Source organism: Xenopus laevis, chromosome 8L (genome assembly GCF_017654675.1).
Source record: "Xenopus laevis strain J_2021 chromosome 8L, Xenopus_laevis_v10.1, whole genome shotgun sequence".
Taxonomy (NCBI): Eukaryota; Metazoa; Chordata; class Amphibia; order Anura; family Pipidae; genus Xenopus; species Xenopus laevis.
The window spans coordinates 111,781,049-111,795,240 of NC_054385.1; the positions used below are offsets into that span (position 1 = coordinate 111,781,049).

At 52.1% G+C, this 14,192-nt stretch overlaps 8 non-coding genes and 2 pseudogenes across 8 annotated transcripts; all 10 read right to left on the reverse strand.

Moving 5' to 3' along the window:
* Positions 1–4,343: 4,343 nt before the first annotated feature.
* Positions 4,344–4,514, reverse strand: LOC121397389 (annotated as a pseudogene).
* Positions 4,515–6,959: 2,445 nt separating this feature from the next.
* Positions 6,960–7,084, reverse strand: LOC121397439 (annotated as a pseudogene).
* Positions 7,085–7,713: 629 nt separating this feature from the next.
* LOC121397492 lies at positions 7,714–7,904 on the reverse strand. The gene has a single exon (XR_005963715.1). It is a non-coding gene; the product is annotated as a U2 spliceosomal RNA (small nuclear RNA).
* A 629-nt stretch (positions 7,905–8,533) lies between these two features.
* On the reverse strand, positions 8,534–8,724 carry LOC121397493. Its single transcript, XR_005963716.1, has one exon. It is a non-coding gene; the product is annotated as a U2 spliceosomal RNA (small nuclear RNA).
* A 629-nt stretch (positions 8,725–9,353) lies between these two features.
* LOC121397494 lies at positions 9,354–9,544 on the reverse strand. Its single transcript, XR_005963717.1, has one exon. It is a non-coding gene; the product is annotated as a U2 spliceosomal RNA (small nuclear RNA).
* A 633-nt stretch (positions 9,545–10,177) lies between these two features.
* On the reverse strand, positions 10,178–10,368 carry LOC121397495. Its single transcript, XR_005963718.1, has one exon. It is a non-coding gene; the product is annotated as a U2 spliceosomal RNA (small nuclear RNA).
* Positions 10,369–10,997: 629 nt separating this feature from the next.
* LOC121397496 lies at positions 10,998–11,188 on the reverse strand. The gene has a single exon (XR_005963719.1). It is a non-coding gene; the product is annotated as a U2 spliceosomal RNA (small nuclear RNA).
* A 629-nt stretch (positions 11,189–11,817) lies between these two features.
* On the reverse strand, positions 11,818–12,008 carry LOC121397497. The gene has a single exon (XR_005963720.1). It is a non-coding gene; the product is annotated as a U2 spliceosomal RNA (small nuclear RNA).
* A 629-nt stretch (positions 12,009–12,637) lies between these two features.
* LOC121397498 lies at positions 12,638–12,828 on the reverse strand. Its single transcript, XR_005963721.1, has one exon. It is a non-coding gene; the product is annotated as a U2 spliceosomal RNA (small nuclear RNA).
* A 629-nt stretch (positions 12,829–13,457) lies between these two features.
* Positions 13,458–13,648, reverse strand: LOC121397499. The gene has a single exon (XR_005963722.1). It is a non-coding gene; the product is annotated as a U2 spliceosomal RNA (small nuclear RNA).
* Between the last annotated feature and the right edge of the window lie 544 nt (positions 13,649–14,192).

Consider the following 14,192-nt stretch of genomic DNA (forward strand, 5'->3'; position numbering starts at 1 on the left):
CCCAATATCTCCACCCCTTTTCTTTCCACCGTCCATCCACCAATATCAGCTTCCTTCAACCAACCAAACAATTTACATACACTTTTCCCTTCATTTAATTTAAAACCACTAGCCATACAGAATAAATCAATTAGTAATTTTGCTCTTTTTAAACCCACCGAAGATTTACAAATAATAGTTACATCATCCATATAACAAATAGCTCTAAGATCTCTGCCCCCACTACCTGGTATCTCTACTCCTCTAACCAGCTTATCTTTCCGCAACATACATAATAATGGCTCTATAACACAAATAAAAAGTATAGGTGAAAGGGGGCAACCCTGTCTCACCCCGGAGTTTATTTTCACCTCCTCAGTAACAAAACCATTCACCTGCACTCGACTAATAATATTTTTATATAAACATTTAATCCATACCAACATTCTCTCAGGCACACCCATTCTTTTTAAAACATCAAACATAAAAGCATGACCTACCCTATCGTAAGCTTTTTCAAAGTCCACAGCCACAATTGCTACCGGTACCTTCCTCGCTTTACTGTCCCACACTGCATCCCTTAACACAATCAAACTTTCTGCAATTTGCCTCCCTGGAACAGCGCAAATCTGTTCTTCCCCCACCATTTTATGAATTACTCCCCTTAAACGATTCGCAATTAGTTTAGCAATTAATTTATAATCCGTATTAAGAAGTGTAATTGGTCTCCAGTTCCGGAGGTCATCCTTATCGCCTTTTTTATACAGTAAAACAATTATACCTTCACACATACTTTTAGATAAAATCCCCCTCTCCATCACTAACTTAAAAACCTGAAACACACTTCCACCAATATGATCCCAAAAGGTACAATAAAATTCTACGGGCAACCCGTCATTACCAGGTACCTTACCTTTACTCATTCTCCTCAAACATTCTTCAATCTCACATTTTCTTATATCCTTCTCTAATATTTCACCGTCCCGATGCTCTAAAACATTCTCTATTTCATTTACACATTCTTCCGTCATCCTTCTATCTTGTATTTTTTCTGTATATAAATTATTATAAAATTTCCAAACACTTTTTACAATCTCTTTTGCACCTTTCACAACCTCACCATCTTCATTCAATACACTTGACATACTAGTTTTATTATTAAAAACCTTCTTAAAAAAAAATTTTGTACATTTCTCGTTATTTTCTTTTACCACCAACCTTGCTTGCGCTATAATCTTTTTCCCTTTTATCTCCAAATACTGATTCACTTTCTCCTTAGCATCCTCAATTTCTTGAGACACCTCCTCCCCCATCTTCCTTAGTTCTCCCAAATAATTTAATCTTAACTGCCATCTTTCTAAATCTTCACTCTCACACTTTACTTTCTCACTACCTTTTTTAATGAAAAAAAACTTTGTTTTAAATTTTACCCATTCCCACCATTCAACCACATCTCCAAAAATCACTTTCTTGTTCTCCCACCTTTTAAAACATTCAACATACTCACTTTTAAATACTTCATCCTCTAATAAAGTAATATTCAATTTCCATACGCCTCTTCCATATTCACACTCACCATCCACACTGAAACTACACTCAATGCACGCATGGTCCGTAAAAGGAAAACGTCTCAAATGAAAACCCTCCACCTTTAAAGACTTGGATAAGAAACAAAAATCAATCCTGGATCGGACATTCCCTCTTTCACCAAAAAAGGAAAAACCTTTATCCTTGTACCCCATAGCCTTATGGGCATCCTGAAAACCAAAAACATTTATAATTTCTTTCAGTTCCTTCCCAGAACTATCAACACCACCACCCTCACCGCTCACTCCTTCCCTATCCCCCGCATAAATAATGCAATTGAAATCCCCAACAAAAATAATATTTTCTCTCCCATCCAAAAAAAATTTTACTTTTTCAAAAAGAAAAATCCTTTCTTTTTTCTCTGCATGTGCATAAACATTTAACAACTTAAAAACCTTATTTCTATATTCAAAAAAAACCATCAAAGCTCTACCCTGAACAATATGTATAACTTTACTTATTGAAAAAAAATGATTTTTAAATAAAACCCCCACTCCACCATTCCTTTCATCACTCACAGACCAAAAAACTGGTCCCACATTTAAACCCATAATACAAGGCTCCTCTTGTAAGCCACATTCCTGTAAACATAAAATGTCATACTTATAAGAAAACAAATCATTCAGTATAGTAGTTCTTCTATACCTTGACTTTATGCTCCTCACGTTGATCGAACCTATTTTAAGGAACATACTTTAATTAGGGAAAGAAAAACAATCAAATCATAACATAAATCATTTTTTCTTTGCAGATCCTCTTGCCCTTGTCTTTTTTGGACCAGCATTCTCAGCGCTATCAGTCTTAACCCCTTGCATCTCTTCCGTTCCTCTCTCCGCATCTTCCTTTCCATCCTGTTTGGATTTCTTCTTTGCTTTAGGGTCCTCCGCTTTCTGAAAATTAATAGTTCTAGTCAATTCCTCTACTTTCCCTTTATCCAAAAACGACTGCACCGAAGCAGAGGAATCGGAATCAAAAGCAGAAATGGAATCACCACCCTGAACATCTTCTGAGCTTGAAAATTCCTCAATCATCTCACTCCATTGTTCAGTGCTAGAACTCTCTCCTTCATTTTTCCGTTTAAGGGAGAGTTTATCCACCTCCATTCCTGCAGTTTGCAGCACTTCCAGAAGGGTAGCAGTGTCGATAACATCTACATCCTCCCCCTCTCCACTTAACAGGTCAGGAACCGCACCCAAATCCTCATTAGGCTCATCTGTGGTATTTTGCACAGCTTGTTCAGGAACAAACAAAACTTCAGGAGCAGCCAACAACTCAGCCTTTCCTTTAATAAGGGCACTCGCATATGTTGGCTTAACTTTCGGACATTCTTTTGCCAAATGCTCTGTGGAATTACACAAATGGCATTTACGCATGTCGGGACACTCAACAGTTCTGTGACCAGCTTTAAAACAATTGCGACAAACTTGATTACTGGCACAATTTTCTTTTAAATGGCCAAAAGAGAAACAGTTTCTGCAAAAAACAGGCATATCCGGATAGAATAAATATCCTCTATTACTCCCGATAGAGAACGCTTGTGGAGGGTGAAACACGCCCCCAATTCCATCATCAGCCTTTTTAAATTCTGCCCAGAACCTCCTTTGACCATTAAATGTCCCAAATACATTTCTTCTCCTCTCACATGGGGAAACATAACTGCAGAACTTCCCAAGAAAAATCCTGATTTCATTATCACACACAAAAGGATTATACATGTGCACCGTTATGGGGGTTCGGATTTTCGACTCCTTAATGAGCAAAGTCAAATCCAGCAAATCGGGATGTGATATCTTTTCCCGGAATCGCATATTAAAGGTTCTCAGTTCATTTGCATTTATGAAGGATATATCATAAAATCCTTGTTGCATGAATACCTGCACACAAAAGATGCTTGCACGATCCATCCCCAAAAGGTCTTCCACAATATCCTTTTGTATCTTTCTCAGGACATACGTCTCTTTCTTTTCACGAGGAAAAACCAGCCTTGCTGTATTTGGCGCCTCCGGAGGAACAGCCATCTCCAGAAGATCCTTAGATCGCCTTCTCACGACTCAATCGCTATGTTCCCATCGAACAAATTGCCTCTGACACGACCAAAGCTTACACTTGATCGTGCCAAAAGGCCGAGAAGCGATAACCCGAAAGGCGCGCGCGCAGACGGGCCCAAAGCCAGGCTAGACATGCCTCCATGGGGAGAGGGAGGGCTGGGCCCTGCCGGCAGCACAACTCCGGCCCAAGCCCACACCACATCCAGGCAACACCACATCCAGTCGGCCCGGACCCGGGGGCTCCCAGCCCCAGGCCCTCTCTGGCTCAGGCCCTGTTTCGGACCTTCATCGGCCTCGCCGGCCTGAGGCCCGCACACTCCCAGCACCTTCCCGACTGCCCCGGCAAACCCTATTTGCATAGCCCCGCCTCTTTGTGACGGCCACAACCAGCTCGTTCATGCAATCGGCTCGTTCCTGCAACAACTCACAGCTGAACACAGCCGGCGGGATCACAAGACAACAAGACAACAACTACCAAATGTGCCTGCCTGCCTGCCTGCCTGCCTGCCTGCCTGCCTGCCTGCCTGCCTGCCTGCCTGCCTGCCTGCCTGCCTTTCTTGTGCTTCTGCTGGCCTGCCATGCTGCATTGTGCACCACCGTCGGCTTCCTCCTTGCTCCACGGCTCTCTGTCTCCTGCACTGCTTGTCCTCCCAAACTTTGCTTGCTGGCCTTTTCATTTCCCCACAGCTCGTTTGCTGCTTCTTTTTCTGCTTTTTTCAAACTGAGTAAGAGAAGTGCACCGGTCCTGGAGGTACTGCAATACCAGGTCGATGCGTGGAGTGGACAGAGCAAGCTCTTCTTCCATCTCCCTGTTCCAAAAATCCATTTAATATATGGTCCCCAGATAGGGGACGTATCAGATATTAAACTGATAAGAACAGATTTTTTATTGAAAAATATACTTTATTATATATATAATATAAATATATAAAAACAAACGTGTACATTTTAAATTCTGTTTCGTGGTACAATACTGTATGTCAGATAAAGCAACGGGGGTGAGGGGGAGTGGGTGGGGGGTGGATTAGGGAGGGGATAGTGGAATTTGAATCTGCCCGAAGCTTTATTTTCCACTTAAACTGACAGTGAGGGGAGGGCAAGGGGGGAAGGAGAGGGAGTTTAGTCCTCTTCTTCCTCAAGGCTGTCGCGGATGTTGTAGTCACGCAGCAGACTGTGGATCAGCCTGCGGCAGTCTTGGATGCTTGTCCTCTCCCTCCGAAGGATGAGGCGATTCCTAGAAAACCACAAAACGTCCTTAATAGAGTTCATAAGGCGCCAGGCTTCCTGAATTGCCCCTTCCGTATGAGTGCCCTGAAACAGTCCGTACAACATCGCGTGATGTGTAAGGAAATTTCTTGGCACACAGTCTCTGAGCTCATGTTCCAGGGCATCAAGCAGGACCTGTGTAAATCTGCAATCCCAGAAGACGTGCATAGATGTTTCTTCATGAATGATGCACCTTGGGCAGTGGCGGTATCTACACAGGTTGCGGGCATGCATGAAGGTTCTGAGAGGCAAACCCCCCTGAATAGCCATCCATGCAATGTCCTTGTGCTTGTTGGTAAGTCTGTCTGAAGAAACATTCCCCCAAACAACCTTTGCGGTGTCCTCAGGGAGCCCTGGAATAGACTCCATTTCGTCTCTTGCTCTGATCAACTTGTGGATGGTTTTTGGTTTCCACAAGTCGGGCTTGACTCCCTCCAGATGGTGTTCCCTCACAAACTTTGTAACATCCAGGTAAAACCAAGGGGTGTTCCAGTTGAAAGGGTAGGAGCTGTCCCACTTGTCCCACCCTAGCACGCGCCAGAGTGGCAACAGGAAGAAGCGGGACATAGAGCTGCCAGCAGAGTCCTTGTCTTTGCAGGTGATTGTCTGGCGGATGCAGTTGCACACGAAGAAGCTTCTCAGCAGGGTGGGGATATCGAGGACACCTTTCCCACCTTTGCGGGGCTCCTTGTACATAACTGACCGCTTTACTCTGTCCATCTTGGAGCCCCAGATGAAGTGAAACACTGCCCTTGTGATGGCCCTGCAGACCGTGGCCAGTGGAGGCCAGGCCTGAGCCATGTACTGAAGAACAGGAAGAATCTCGTTCCGCAGCACCAGTGTCTTCCCTTCGATGGTGAGGTCTCTGAGGCTCCAGAGGCCAATCTTTTGTCGTACTTTCGCCATTCTTTCATCCCAGCACTTCAGGGCAGCGCCCTCGCCGCCAAACCAAACTCCAAGAATCTTGATGAAGTCCGACTTGATAGAGAAGGGGACAGCGTCCGAAGTCAGGTTCCATTCTCCGAAGAGCAGGGTCTCTGACTTTCCGCAGTTGACTTTAGCACCTGAAGCTTTGCCGAAGTCCTCGCAGGTCTGGACGAGAGCTCTCACCGACGGTTGGTCAGCGCAGAAGATGGTCACGTCGTCCATGTACAGCGAGCACTTGATCTGGGATCTGGAAGGTCCTGGTGCGGTGATCCCTCTGATCTCTGGATTCCGTCTGATGCACTCGGCGAAGAGCTCTGACAGGAACTTATCAGCCGATGTCTCGTCCGTCTCTTTCTCTGCATAGAGGGAGCTGTAGTAGTCGGTGACCACTCCCATCACTCCCTCCTTTCCTGACTGGAGGGTGCCGGTCTCATTGCGGAGTTCTGTCAGGGGTGTGTGGCCGGAGTGAAGCTTCCTGAAGAAGAAGGAGTTGCATTTTTTCCCCTTCTCTAGAGTCTCCACTTTTGAGCGGAAGATGATGCGCTTGGATTCTTCCTCAAAGTGCCTTTTCAGGCCCTCCTTGGTCTCCTCCAGATCCTGTCTAAGAACAGATGATATTGAATCATCCTTCCGAGTCCTACCCGAAGGCATGGGCTCCGTTGCCCAAGCTGTTCCCAGCTACCGCCAGCGAACAGCTCGAACGGGTGGGTCCCCCTTCGCCGAAGCTAGGGAGGGCCCACCACCCCGCCCCCCCGAAGGGGTTTGGGGACGTTTGGACTCCCCTTCGCCGAAGCTAGGGGGAGTCCCGTCTACCCTGGGTTCTGCCGAAGCTTCCCCCAGGGCGAATCATGGCCTGCGAGTCCAGCCAAAAGACCGTGACCCCATCCAGGGTGCTCAAACCAGACACAAAAAAGGTGCTGGAGTGGGCGGTGCAAGGCCATTGGTTGCCTTTTGCAAGGCTCTGGTTGGCAGCCAGAAAAAGAAAAGACTTCCCGCCCACCTAATGGCAAGGGCAAAGGAAGTGAAGCTTGATTAAGCATGGGTGCATGAGCATCTCCCCCGACTCAAAATGCAAGTCAGGGGCCACCCTCATGGGAGCACAGCGGCCCAGCTTTCATCAAGCTTCTGCTTCTCAGCCTAGTCCAGAGGACCAATGGTTTCTCCGTTCTTCAGATAGGATCATTAGAACAGATACTCCTCTTTGGTCTTGCCAGCCAGAGGACCAAGTGGTTCCAAAGGTACTACACTTGATCTTAGCCAAAAGGCCGAGAAGCGATAACCCGAAAGGCGCGCGCGCAGACGGGCCCAAAGCCAGGCTAGACATGCCTCCATGGGGAGAGGGAGGGCTGGGCCCTGCCGGCAGCACAACTCCGGCCCAAGCCCACACCACATCCAGGCAACACCACATCCAGTCGGCCCGGACCCGGGGGCTCCCAGCCCCAGGCCCTCTCTGGCTCAGGCCCTGTTTCGGACCTTCATCGGCCTCGCCGGCCTGAGGCCCGCACACTCCCAGCACCTTCCCGACTGCCCCGGCAAACCCTATTTGCATAGCCCCGCCTCTTTGTGACGGCCACAACCAGCTCGTTCATGCAATCGGCTCGTTCCTGCAACAACTCACAGCTGAACACAGCCGGCGGGATCACAAGACAACAAGACAACAACTACCAAATGTGCCTGCCTGCCTGCCTGCCTGCCTGCCTGCCTGCCTGCCTGCCTGCCTGCCTGCCTGCCTTTCTTGTGCTTCTGCTGGCCTGCCATGCTGCATTGTGCACCACCGTCGGCTTCCTCCTTGCTCCACGGCTCTCTGTCTCCTGCACTGCTTGTCCTCCCAAACTTTGCTTGCTGGCCTTTTCATTTCCCCACAGCTCGTTTGCTGCTTCTTTTTCTGCTTTTTCAAACTGAGTAAGAGAAGTGCACCGGTCCTGGAGGTACTGCAATACCAGGTCGATGCGTGGAGTGGACAGAGCAAGCTCTTCTTCCATCTCCCTGTTCCAAAAATCCATTTAATATATGGTCCCCAGATAGGGGACGTATCAGATATTAAACTGATAAGAACAGATACTACACTTGATCTTAGCCAAAAGGCCGAGAAGCGATAACCCGAAAGGCGCGCGCGCAGACGGGCCCAAAGCCAGGCTAGACATGCCTCCATGGGGAGAGGGAGGGCTGGGCCCTGCCGGCAGCACAACTCCGGCCCAAGCCCACACCACATCCAGGCAACACCACATCCAGTCGGCCCGGACCCGGGGGCTCCCAGCCCCAGGCCCTCTCTGGCTCAGGCCCTGTTTCGGACCTTCATCGGCCTCGCCGGCCTGAGGCCCGCACACTCCCAGCACCTTCCCGACTGCCCCGGCAAACCCTATTTGCATAGCCCCGCCTCTTTGTGACGGCCACAACCAGCTCGTTCATGCAATCGGCTCGTTCCTGCAACAACTCACAGCTGAACACAGCCGGCGGGATCACAAGACAACAAGACAACAACTACCAAATGTGCCTGCCTGCCTGCCTGCCTGCCTGCCTGCCTGCCTGCCTGCCTGCCTGCCTGCCTGCCTTTCTTGTGCTTCTGCTGGCCTGCCATGCTGCATTGTGCACCACCGTCGGCTTCCTCCTTGCTCCACGGCTCTCTGTCTCCTGCACTGCTTGTCCTCCCAAACTTTGCTTGCTGGCCTTTTCATTTCCCCACAGCTCGTTTGCTGCTTCTTTTTCTGCTTTTTCAAACTGAGTAAGAGAAGTGCACCGGTCCTGGAGGTACTGCAATACCAGGTCGATGCGTGGAGTGGACAGAGCAAGCTCTTCTTCCATCTCCCTGTTCCAAAAATCCATTTAATATATGGTCCCCAGATAGGGGACGTATCAGATATTAAACTGATAAGAACAGATACTACACTTGATCTTAGCCAAAAGGCCGAGAAGCGATAACCCGAAAGGCGCGCGCGCAGACGGGCCCAAAGCCAGGCTAGACATGCCTCCATGGGGAGAGGGAGGGCTGGGCCCTGCCGGCAGCACAACTCCGGCCCAAGCCCACACCACATCCAGGCAACACCACATCCAGTCGGCCCGGACCCGGGGGCTCCCAGCCCCAGGCCCTCTCTGGCTCAGGCCCTGTTTCGGACCTTCATCGGCCTCGCCGGCCTGAGGCCCGCACACTCCCAGCACCTTCCCGACTGCCCCGGCAAACCCTATTTGCATAGCCCCGCCTCTTTGTGACGGCCACAACCAGCTCGTTCATGCAATCGGCTCGTTCCTGCAACAACTCACAGCTGAACACAGCCGGCGGGATCACAAGACAACAAGACAACAACTACCAAATGTGCCTGCCTGCCTGCCTGCCTGCCTGCCTGCCTGCCTGCCTGCCTGCCTGCCTGCCTGCCTTTCTTGTGCTTCTGCTGGCCTGCCATGCTGCATTGTGCACCACCGTCGGCTTCCTCCTTGCTCCACGGCTCTCTGTCTCCTGCACTGCTTGTCCTCCCAAACTTTGCTTGCTGGCCTTTTCATTTCCCCACAGCTCGTTTGCTGCTTCTTTTTCTGCTTTTTCAAACTGAGTAAGAGAAGTGCACCGGTCCTGGAGGTACTGCAATACCAGGTCGATGCGTGGAGTGGACAGAGCAAGCTCTTCTTCCATCTCCCTGTTCCAAAAATCCATTTAATATATGGTCCCCAGATAGGGGACGTATCAGATATTAAACTGATAAGAACAGATACTACACTTGATCTTAGCCAAAAGGCCGAGAAGCGATAACCCGAAAGGCGCGCGCGCAGACGGGCCCAAAGCCAGGCTAGACATGCCTCCATGGGGAGAGGGAGGGCTGGGCCCTGCCGGCAGCACAACTCCGGCCCAAGCCCACACCACATCCAGGCAACACCACATCCAGTCGGCCCGGACCCGGGGGCTCCCAGCCCCAGGCCCTCTCTGGCTCAGGCCCTGTTTCGGACCTTCATCGGCCTCGCCGGCCTGAGGCCCGCACACTCCCAGCACCTTCCCGACTGCCCCGGCAAACCCTATTTGCATAGCCCCGCCTCTTTGTGACGGCCACAACCAGCTCGTTCATGCAATCGGCTCGTTCCTGCAACAACTCACAGCTGAACACAGCCGGCGGGATCACAAGACAACAAGACAACAACTACCAAATGTGCCTGCCTGCCTGCCTGCCTGCCTGCCTGCCTGCCTGCCTGCCTGCCTGCCTGCCTGCCTGCCTTTCTTGTGCTTCTGCTGGCCTGCCATGCTGCATTGTGCACCACCGTCGGCTTCCTCCTTGCTCCACGGCTCTCTGTCTCCTGCACTGCTTGTCCTCCCAAACTTTGCTTGCTGGCCTTTTCATTTCCCCACAGCTCGTTTGCTGCTTCTTTTTCTGCTTTTTCAAACTGAGTAAGAGAAGTGCACCGGTCCTGGAGGTACTGCAATACCAGGTCGATGCGTGGAGTGGACAGAGCAAGCTCTTCTTCCATCTCCCTGTTCCAAAAATCCATTTAATATATGGTCCCCAGATAGGGGACGTATCAGATATTAAACTGATAAGAACAGATACTACACTTGATCTTAGCCAAAAGGCCGAGAAGCGATAACCCGAAAGGCGCGCGCGCAGACGGGCCCAAAGCCAGGCTAGACATGCCTCCATGGGGAGAGGGAGGGCTGGGCCCTGCCGGCAGCACAACTCCGGCCCAAGCCCACACCACATCCAGGCAACACCACATCCAGTCGGCCCGGACCCGGGGGCTCCCAGCCCCAGGCCCTCTCTGGCTCAGGCCCTGTTTCGGACCTTCATCGGCCTCGCCGGCCTGAGGCCCGCACACTCCCAGCACCTTCCCGACTGCCCCGGCAAACCCTATTTGCATAGCCCCGCCTCTTTGTGACGGCCACAACCAGCTCGTTCATGCAATCGGCTCGTTCCTGCAACAACTCACAGCTGAACACAGCCGGCGGGATCACAAGACAACAAGACAACAACTACCAAATGTGCCTGCCTGCCTGCCTGCCTGCCTGCCTGCCTGCCTGCCTGCCTGCCTGCCTGCCTGCCTTTCTTGTGCTTCTGCTGGCCTGCCATGCTGCATTGTGCACCACCGTCGGCTTCCTCCTTGCTCCACGGCTCTCTGTCTCCTGCACTGCTTGTCCTCCCAAACTTTGCTTGCTGGCCTTTTCATTTCCCCACAGCTCGTTTGCTGCTTCTTTTTCTGCTTTTTCAAACTGAGTAAGAGAAGTGCACCGGTCCTGGAGGTACTGCAATACCAGGTCGATGCGTGGAGTGGACAGAGCAAGCTCTTCTTCCATCTCCCTGTTCCAAAAATCCATTTAATATATGGTCCCCAGATAGGGGACGTATCAGATATTAAACTGATAAGAACAGATACTACACTTGATCTTAGCCAAAAGGCCGAGAAGCGATAACCCGAAAGGCGCGCGCGCAGACGGGCCCAAAGCCAGGCTAGACATGCCTCCATGGGGAGAGGGAGGGCTGGGCCCTGCCGGCAGCACAACTCCGGCCCAAGCCCACACCACATCCAGGCAACACCACATCCAGTCGGCCCGGACCCGGGGGCTCCCAGCCCCAGGCCCTCTCTGGCTCAGGCCCTGTTTCGGACCTTCATCGGCCTCGCCGGCCTGAGGCCCGCACACTCCCAGCACCTTCCCGACTGCCCCGGCAAACCCTATTTGCATAGCCCCGCCTCTTTGTGACGGCCACAACCAGCTCGTTCATGCAATCGGCTCGTTCCTGCAACAACTCACAGCTGAACACAGCCGGCGGGATCACAAGACAACAAGACAACAACTACCAAATGTGCCTGCCTGCCTGCCTGCCTGCCTGCCTGCCTGCCTGCCTGCCTGCCTGCCTGCCTGCCTTTCTTGTGCTTCTGCTGGCCTGCCATGCTGCATTGTGCACCACCGTCGGCTTCCTCCTTGCTCCACGGCTCTCTGTCTCCTGCACTGCTTGTCCTCCCAAACTTTGCTTGCTGGCCTTTTCATTTCCCCACAGCTCGTTTGCTGCTTCTTTTTCTGCTTTTTCAAACTGAGTAAGAGAAGTGCACCGGTCCTGGAGGTACTGCAATACCAGGTCGATGCGTGGAGTGGACAGAGCAAGCTCTTCTTCCATCTCCCTGTTCCAAAAATCCATTTAATATATGGTCCCCAGATAGGGGACGTATCAGATATTAAACTGATAAGAACAGATACTACACTTGATCTTAGCCAAAAGGCCGAGAAGCGATAACCCGAAAGGCGCGCGCGCAGACGGGCCCAAAGCCAGGCTAGACATGCCTCCATGGGGAGAGGGAGGGCTGGGCCCTGCCGGCAGCACAACTCCGGCCCAAGCCCACACCACATCCAGGCAACACCACATCCAGTCGGCCCGGACCCGGGGGCTCCCAGCCCCAGGCCCTCTCTGGCTCAGGCCCTGTTTCGGACCTTCATCGGCCTCGCCGGCCTGAGGCCCGCACACTCCCAGCACCTTCCCGACTGCCCCGGCAAACCCTATTTGCATAGCCCCGCCTCTTTGTGACGGCCACAACCAGCTCGTTCATGCAATCGGCTCGTTCCTGCAACAACTCACAGCTGAACACAGCCGGCGGGATCACAAGACAACAAGACAACAACTACCAAATGTGCCTGCCTGCCTGCCTGCCTGCCTGCCTGCCTGCCTGCCTGCCTGCCTGCCTGCCTGCCTTTCTTGTGCTTCTGCTGGCCTGCCATGCTGCATTGTGCACCACCGTCGGCTTCCTCCTTGCTCCACGGCTCTCTGTCTCCTGCACTGCTTGTCCTCCCAAACTTTGCTTGCTGGCCTTTTCATTTCCCCACAGCTCGTTTGCTGCTTCTTTTTCTGCTTTTTCAAACTGAGTAAGAGAAGTGCACCGGTCCTGGAGGTACTGCAATACCAGGTCGATGCGTGGAGTGGACAGAGCAAGCTCTTCTTCCATCTCCCTGTTCCAAAAATCCATTTAATATATGGTCCCCAGATAGGGGACGTATCAGATATTAAACTGATAAGAACAGATACTACACTTGATCTTAGCCAAAAGGCCGAGAAGCGATAACCCGAAAGGCGCGCGCGCAGACGGGCCCAAAGCCAGGCTAGACATGCCTCCATGGGGAGAGGGAGGGCTGGGCCCTGCCGGCAGCACAACTCCGGCCCAAGCCCACACCACATCCAGGCAACACCACATCCAGTCGGCCCGGACCCGGGGGCTCCCAGCCCCAGGCCCTCTCTGGCTCAGGCCCTGTTTCGGACCTTCATCGGCCTCGCCGGCCTGAGGCCCGCACACTCCCAGCACCTTCCCGACTGCCCCGGCAAACCCTATTTGCATAGCCCCGCCTCTTTGTGACGGCCACAACCAGCTCGTTCATGCAATCGGCTCGTTCCTGCAACAACTCACAGCTGAACACAGCCGGCGGGATCACAAGACAACAAGACAACAACTACCAAATGTGCCTGCCTGCCTGCCTGCCTGCCTGCCTGCCTGCCTGCCTGCCTGCCTGCCTGCCTGCCTTTCTTGTGCTTCTGCTGGCCTGCCATGCTGCATTGTGCACCACCGTCGGCTTCCTCCTTGCTCCACGGCTCTCTGTCTCCTGCACTGCTTGTCCTCCCAAACTTTGCTTGCTGGCCTTTTCATTTCCCCACAGCTCGTTTGCTGCTTCTTTTTCTGCTTTTTCAAACTGAGTAAGAGAAGTGCACCGGTCCTGGAGGTACTGCAATACCAGGTCGATGCGTGGAGTGGACAGAGCAAGCTCTTCTTCCATCTCCCTGTTCCAAAAATCCATTTAATATATGGTCCCCAGATAGGGGACGTATCAGATATTAAACTGATAAGAACAGATACTACACTTGATCTTAGCCAAAAGGCCGAGAAGCGATAACCCGAAAGGCGCGCGCGCAGACGGGCCCAAAGCCAGGCTAGACATGCCTCCATGGGGAGAGGGAGGGCTGGGCCCTGCCGGCAGCACAACTCCGGCCCAAGCCCACACCACATCCAGGCAACACCACATCCAGTCGGCCCGGACCCGGGGGCTCCCAGCCCCAGGCCCTCTCTGGCTCAGGCCCTGTTTCGGACCTTCATCGGCCTCGCCGGCCTGAGGCCCGCACACTCCCAGCACCTTCCCGACTGCCCCGGCAAACCCTATTTGCATAGCCCCGCCTCTTTGTGACGGCCACAACCAGCTCGTTCATGCAATCGGCTCGTTCCTGCAACAACTCACAGCTGAACACAGCCGGCGGGATCACAAGACAACAAGACAACAACTACCAAATGTGCCTGCCTGCCTGCCTGCCTGCCTGCCTGCCTGCCTGCCTGCCTGCCTGCCTGCCTGCCTTTCTTGTGCTTCTGCTGGCCTGCCATGCTGCATTGTGCACCACCGTCGGCTTCCTCCTTGCTCCACGGCTCTCTGTCTCCTGCACTGCT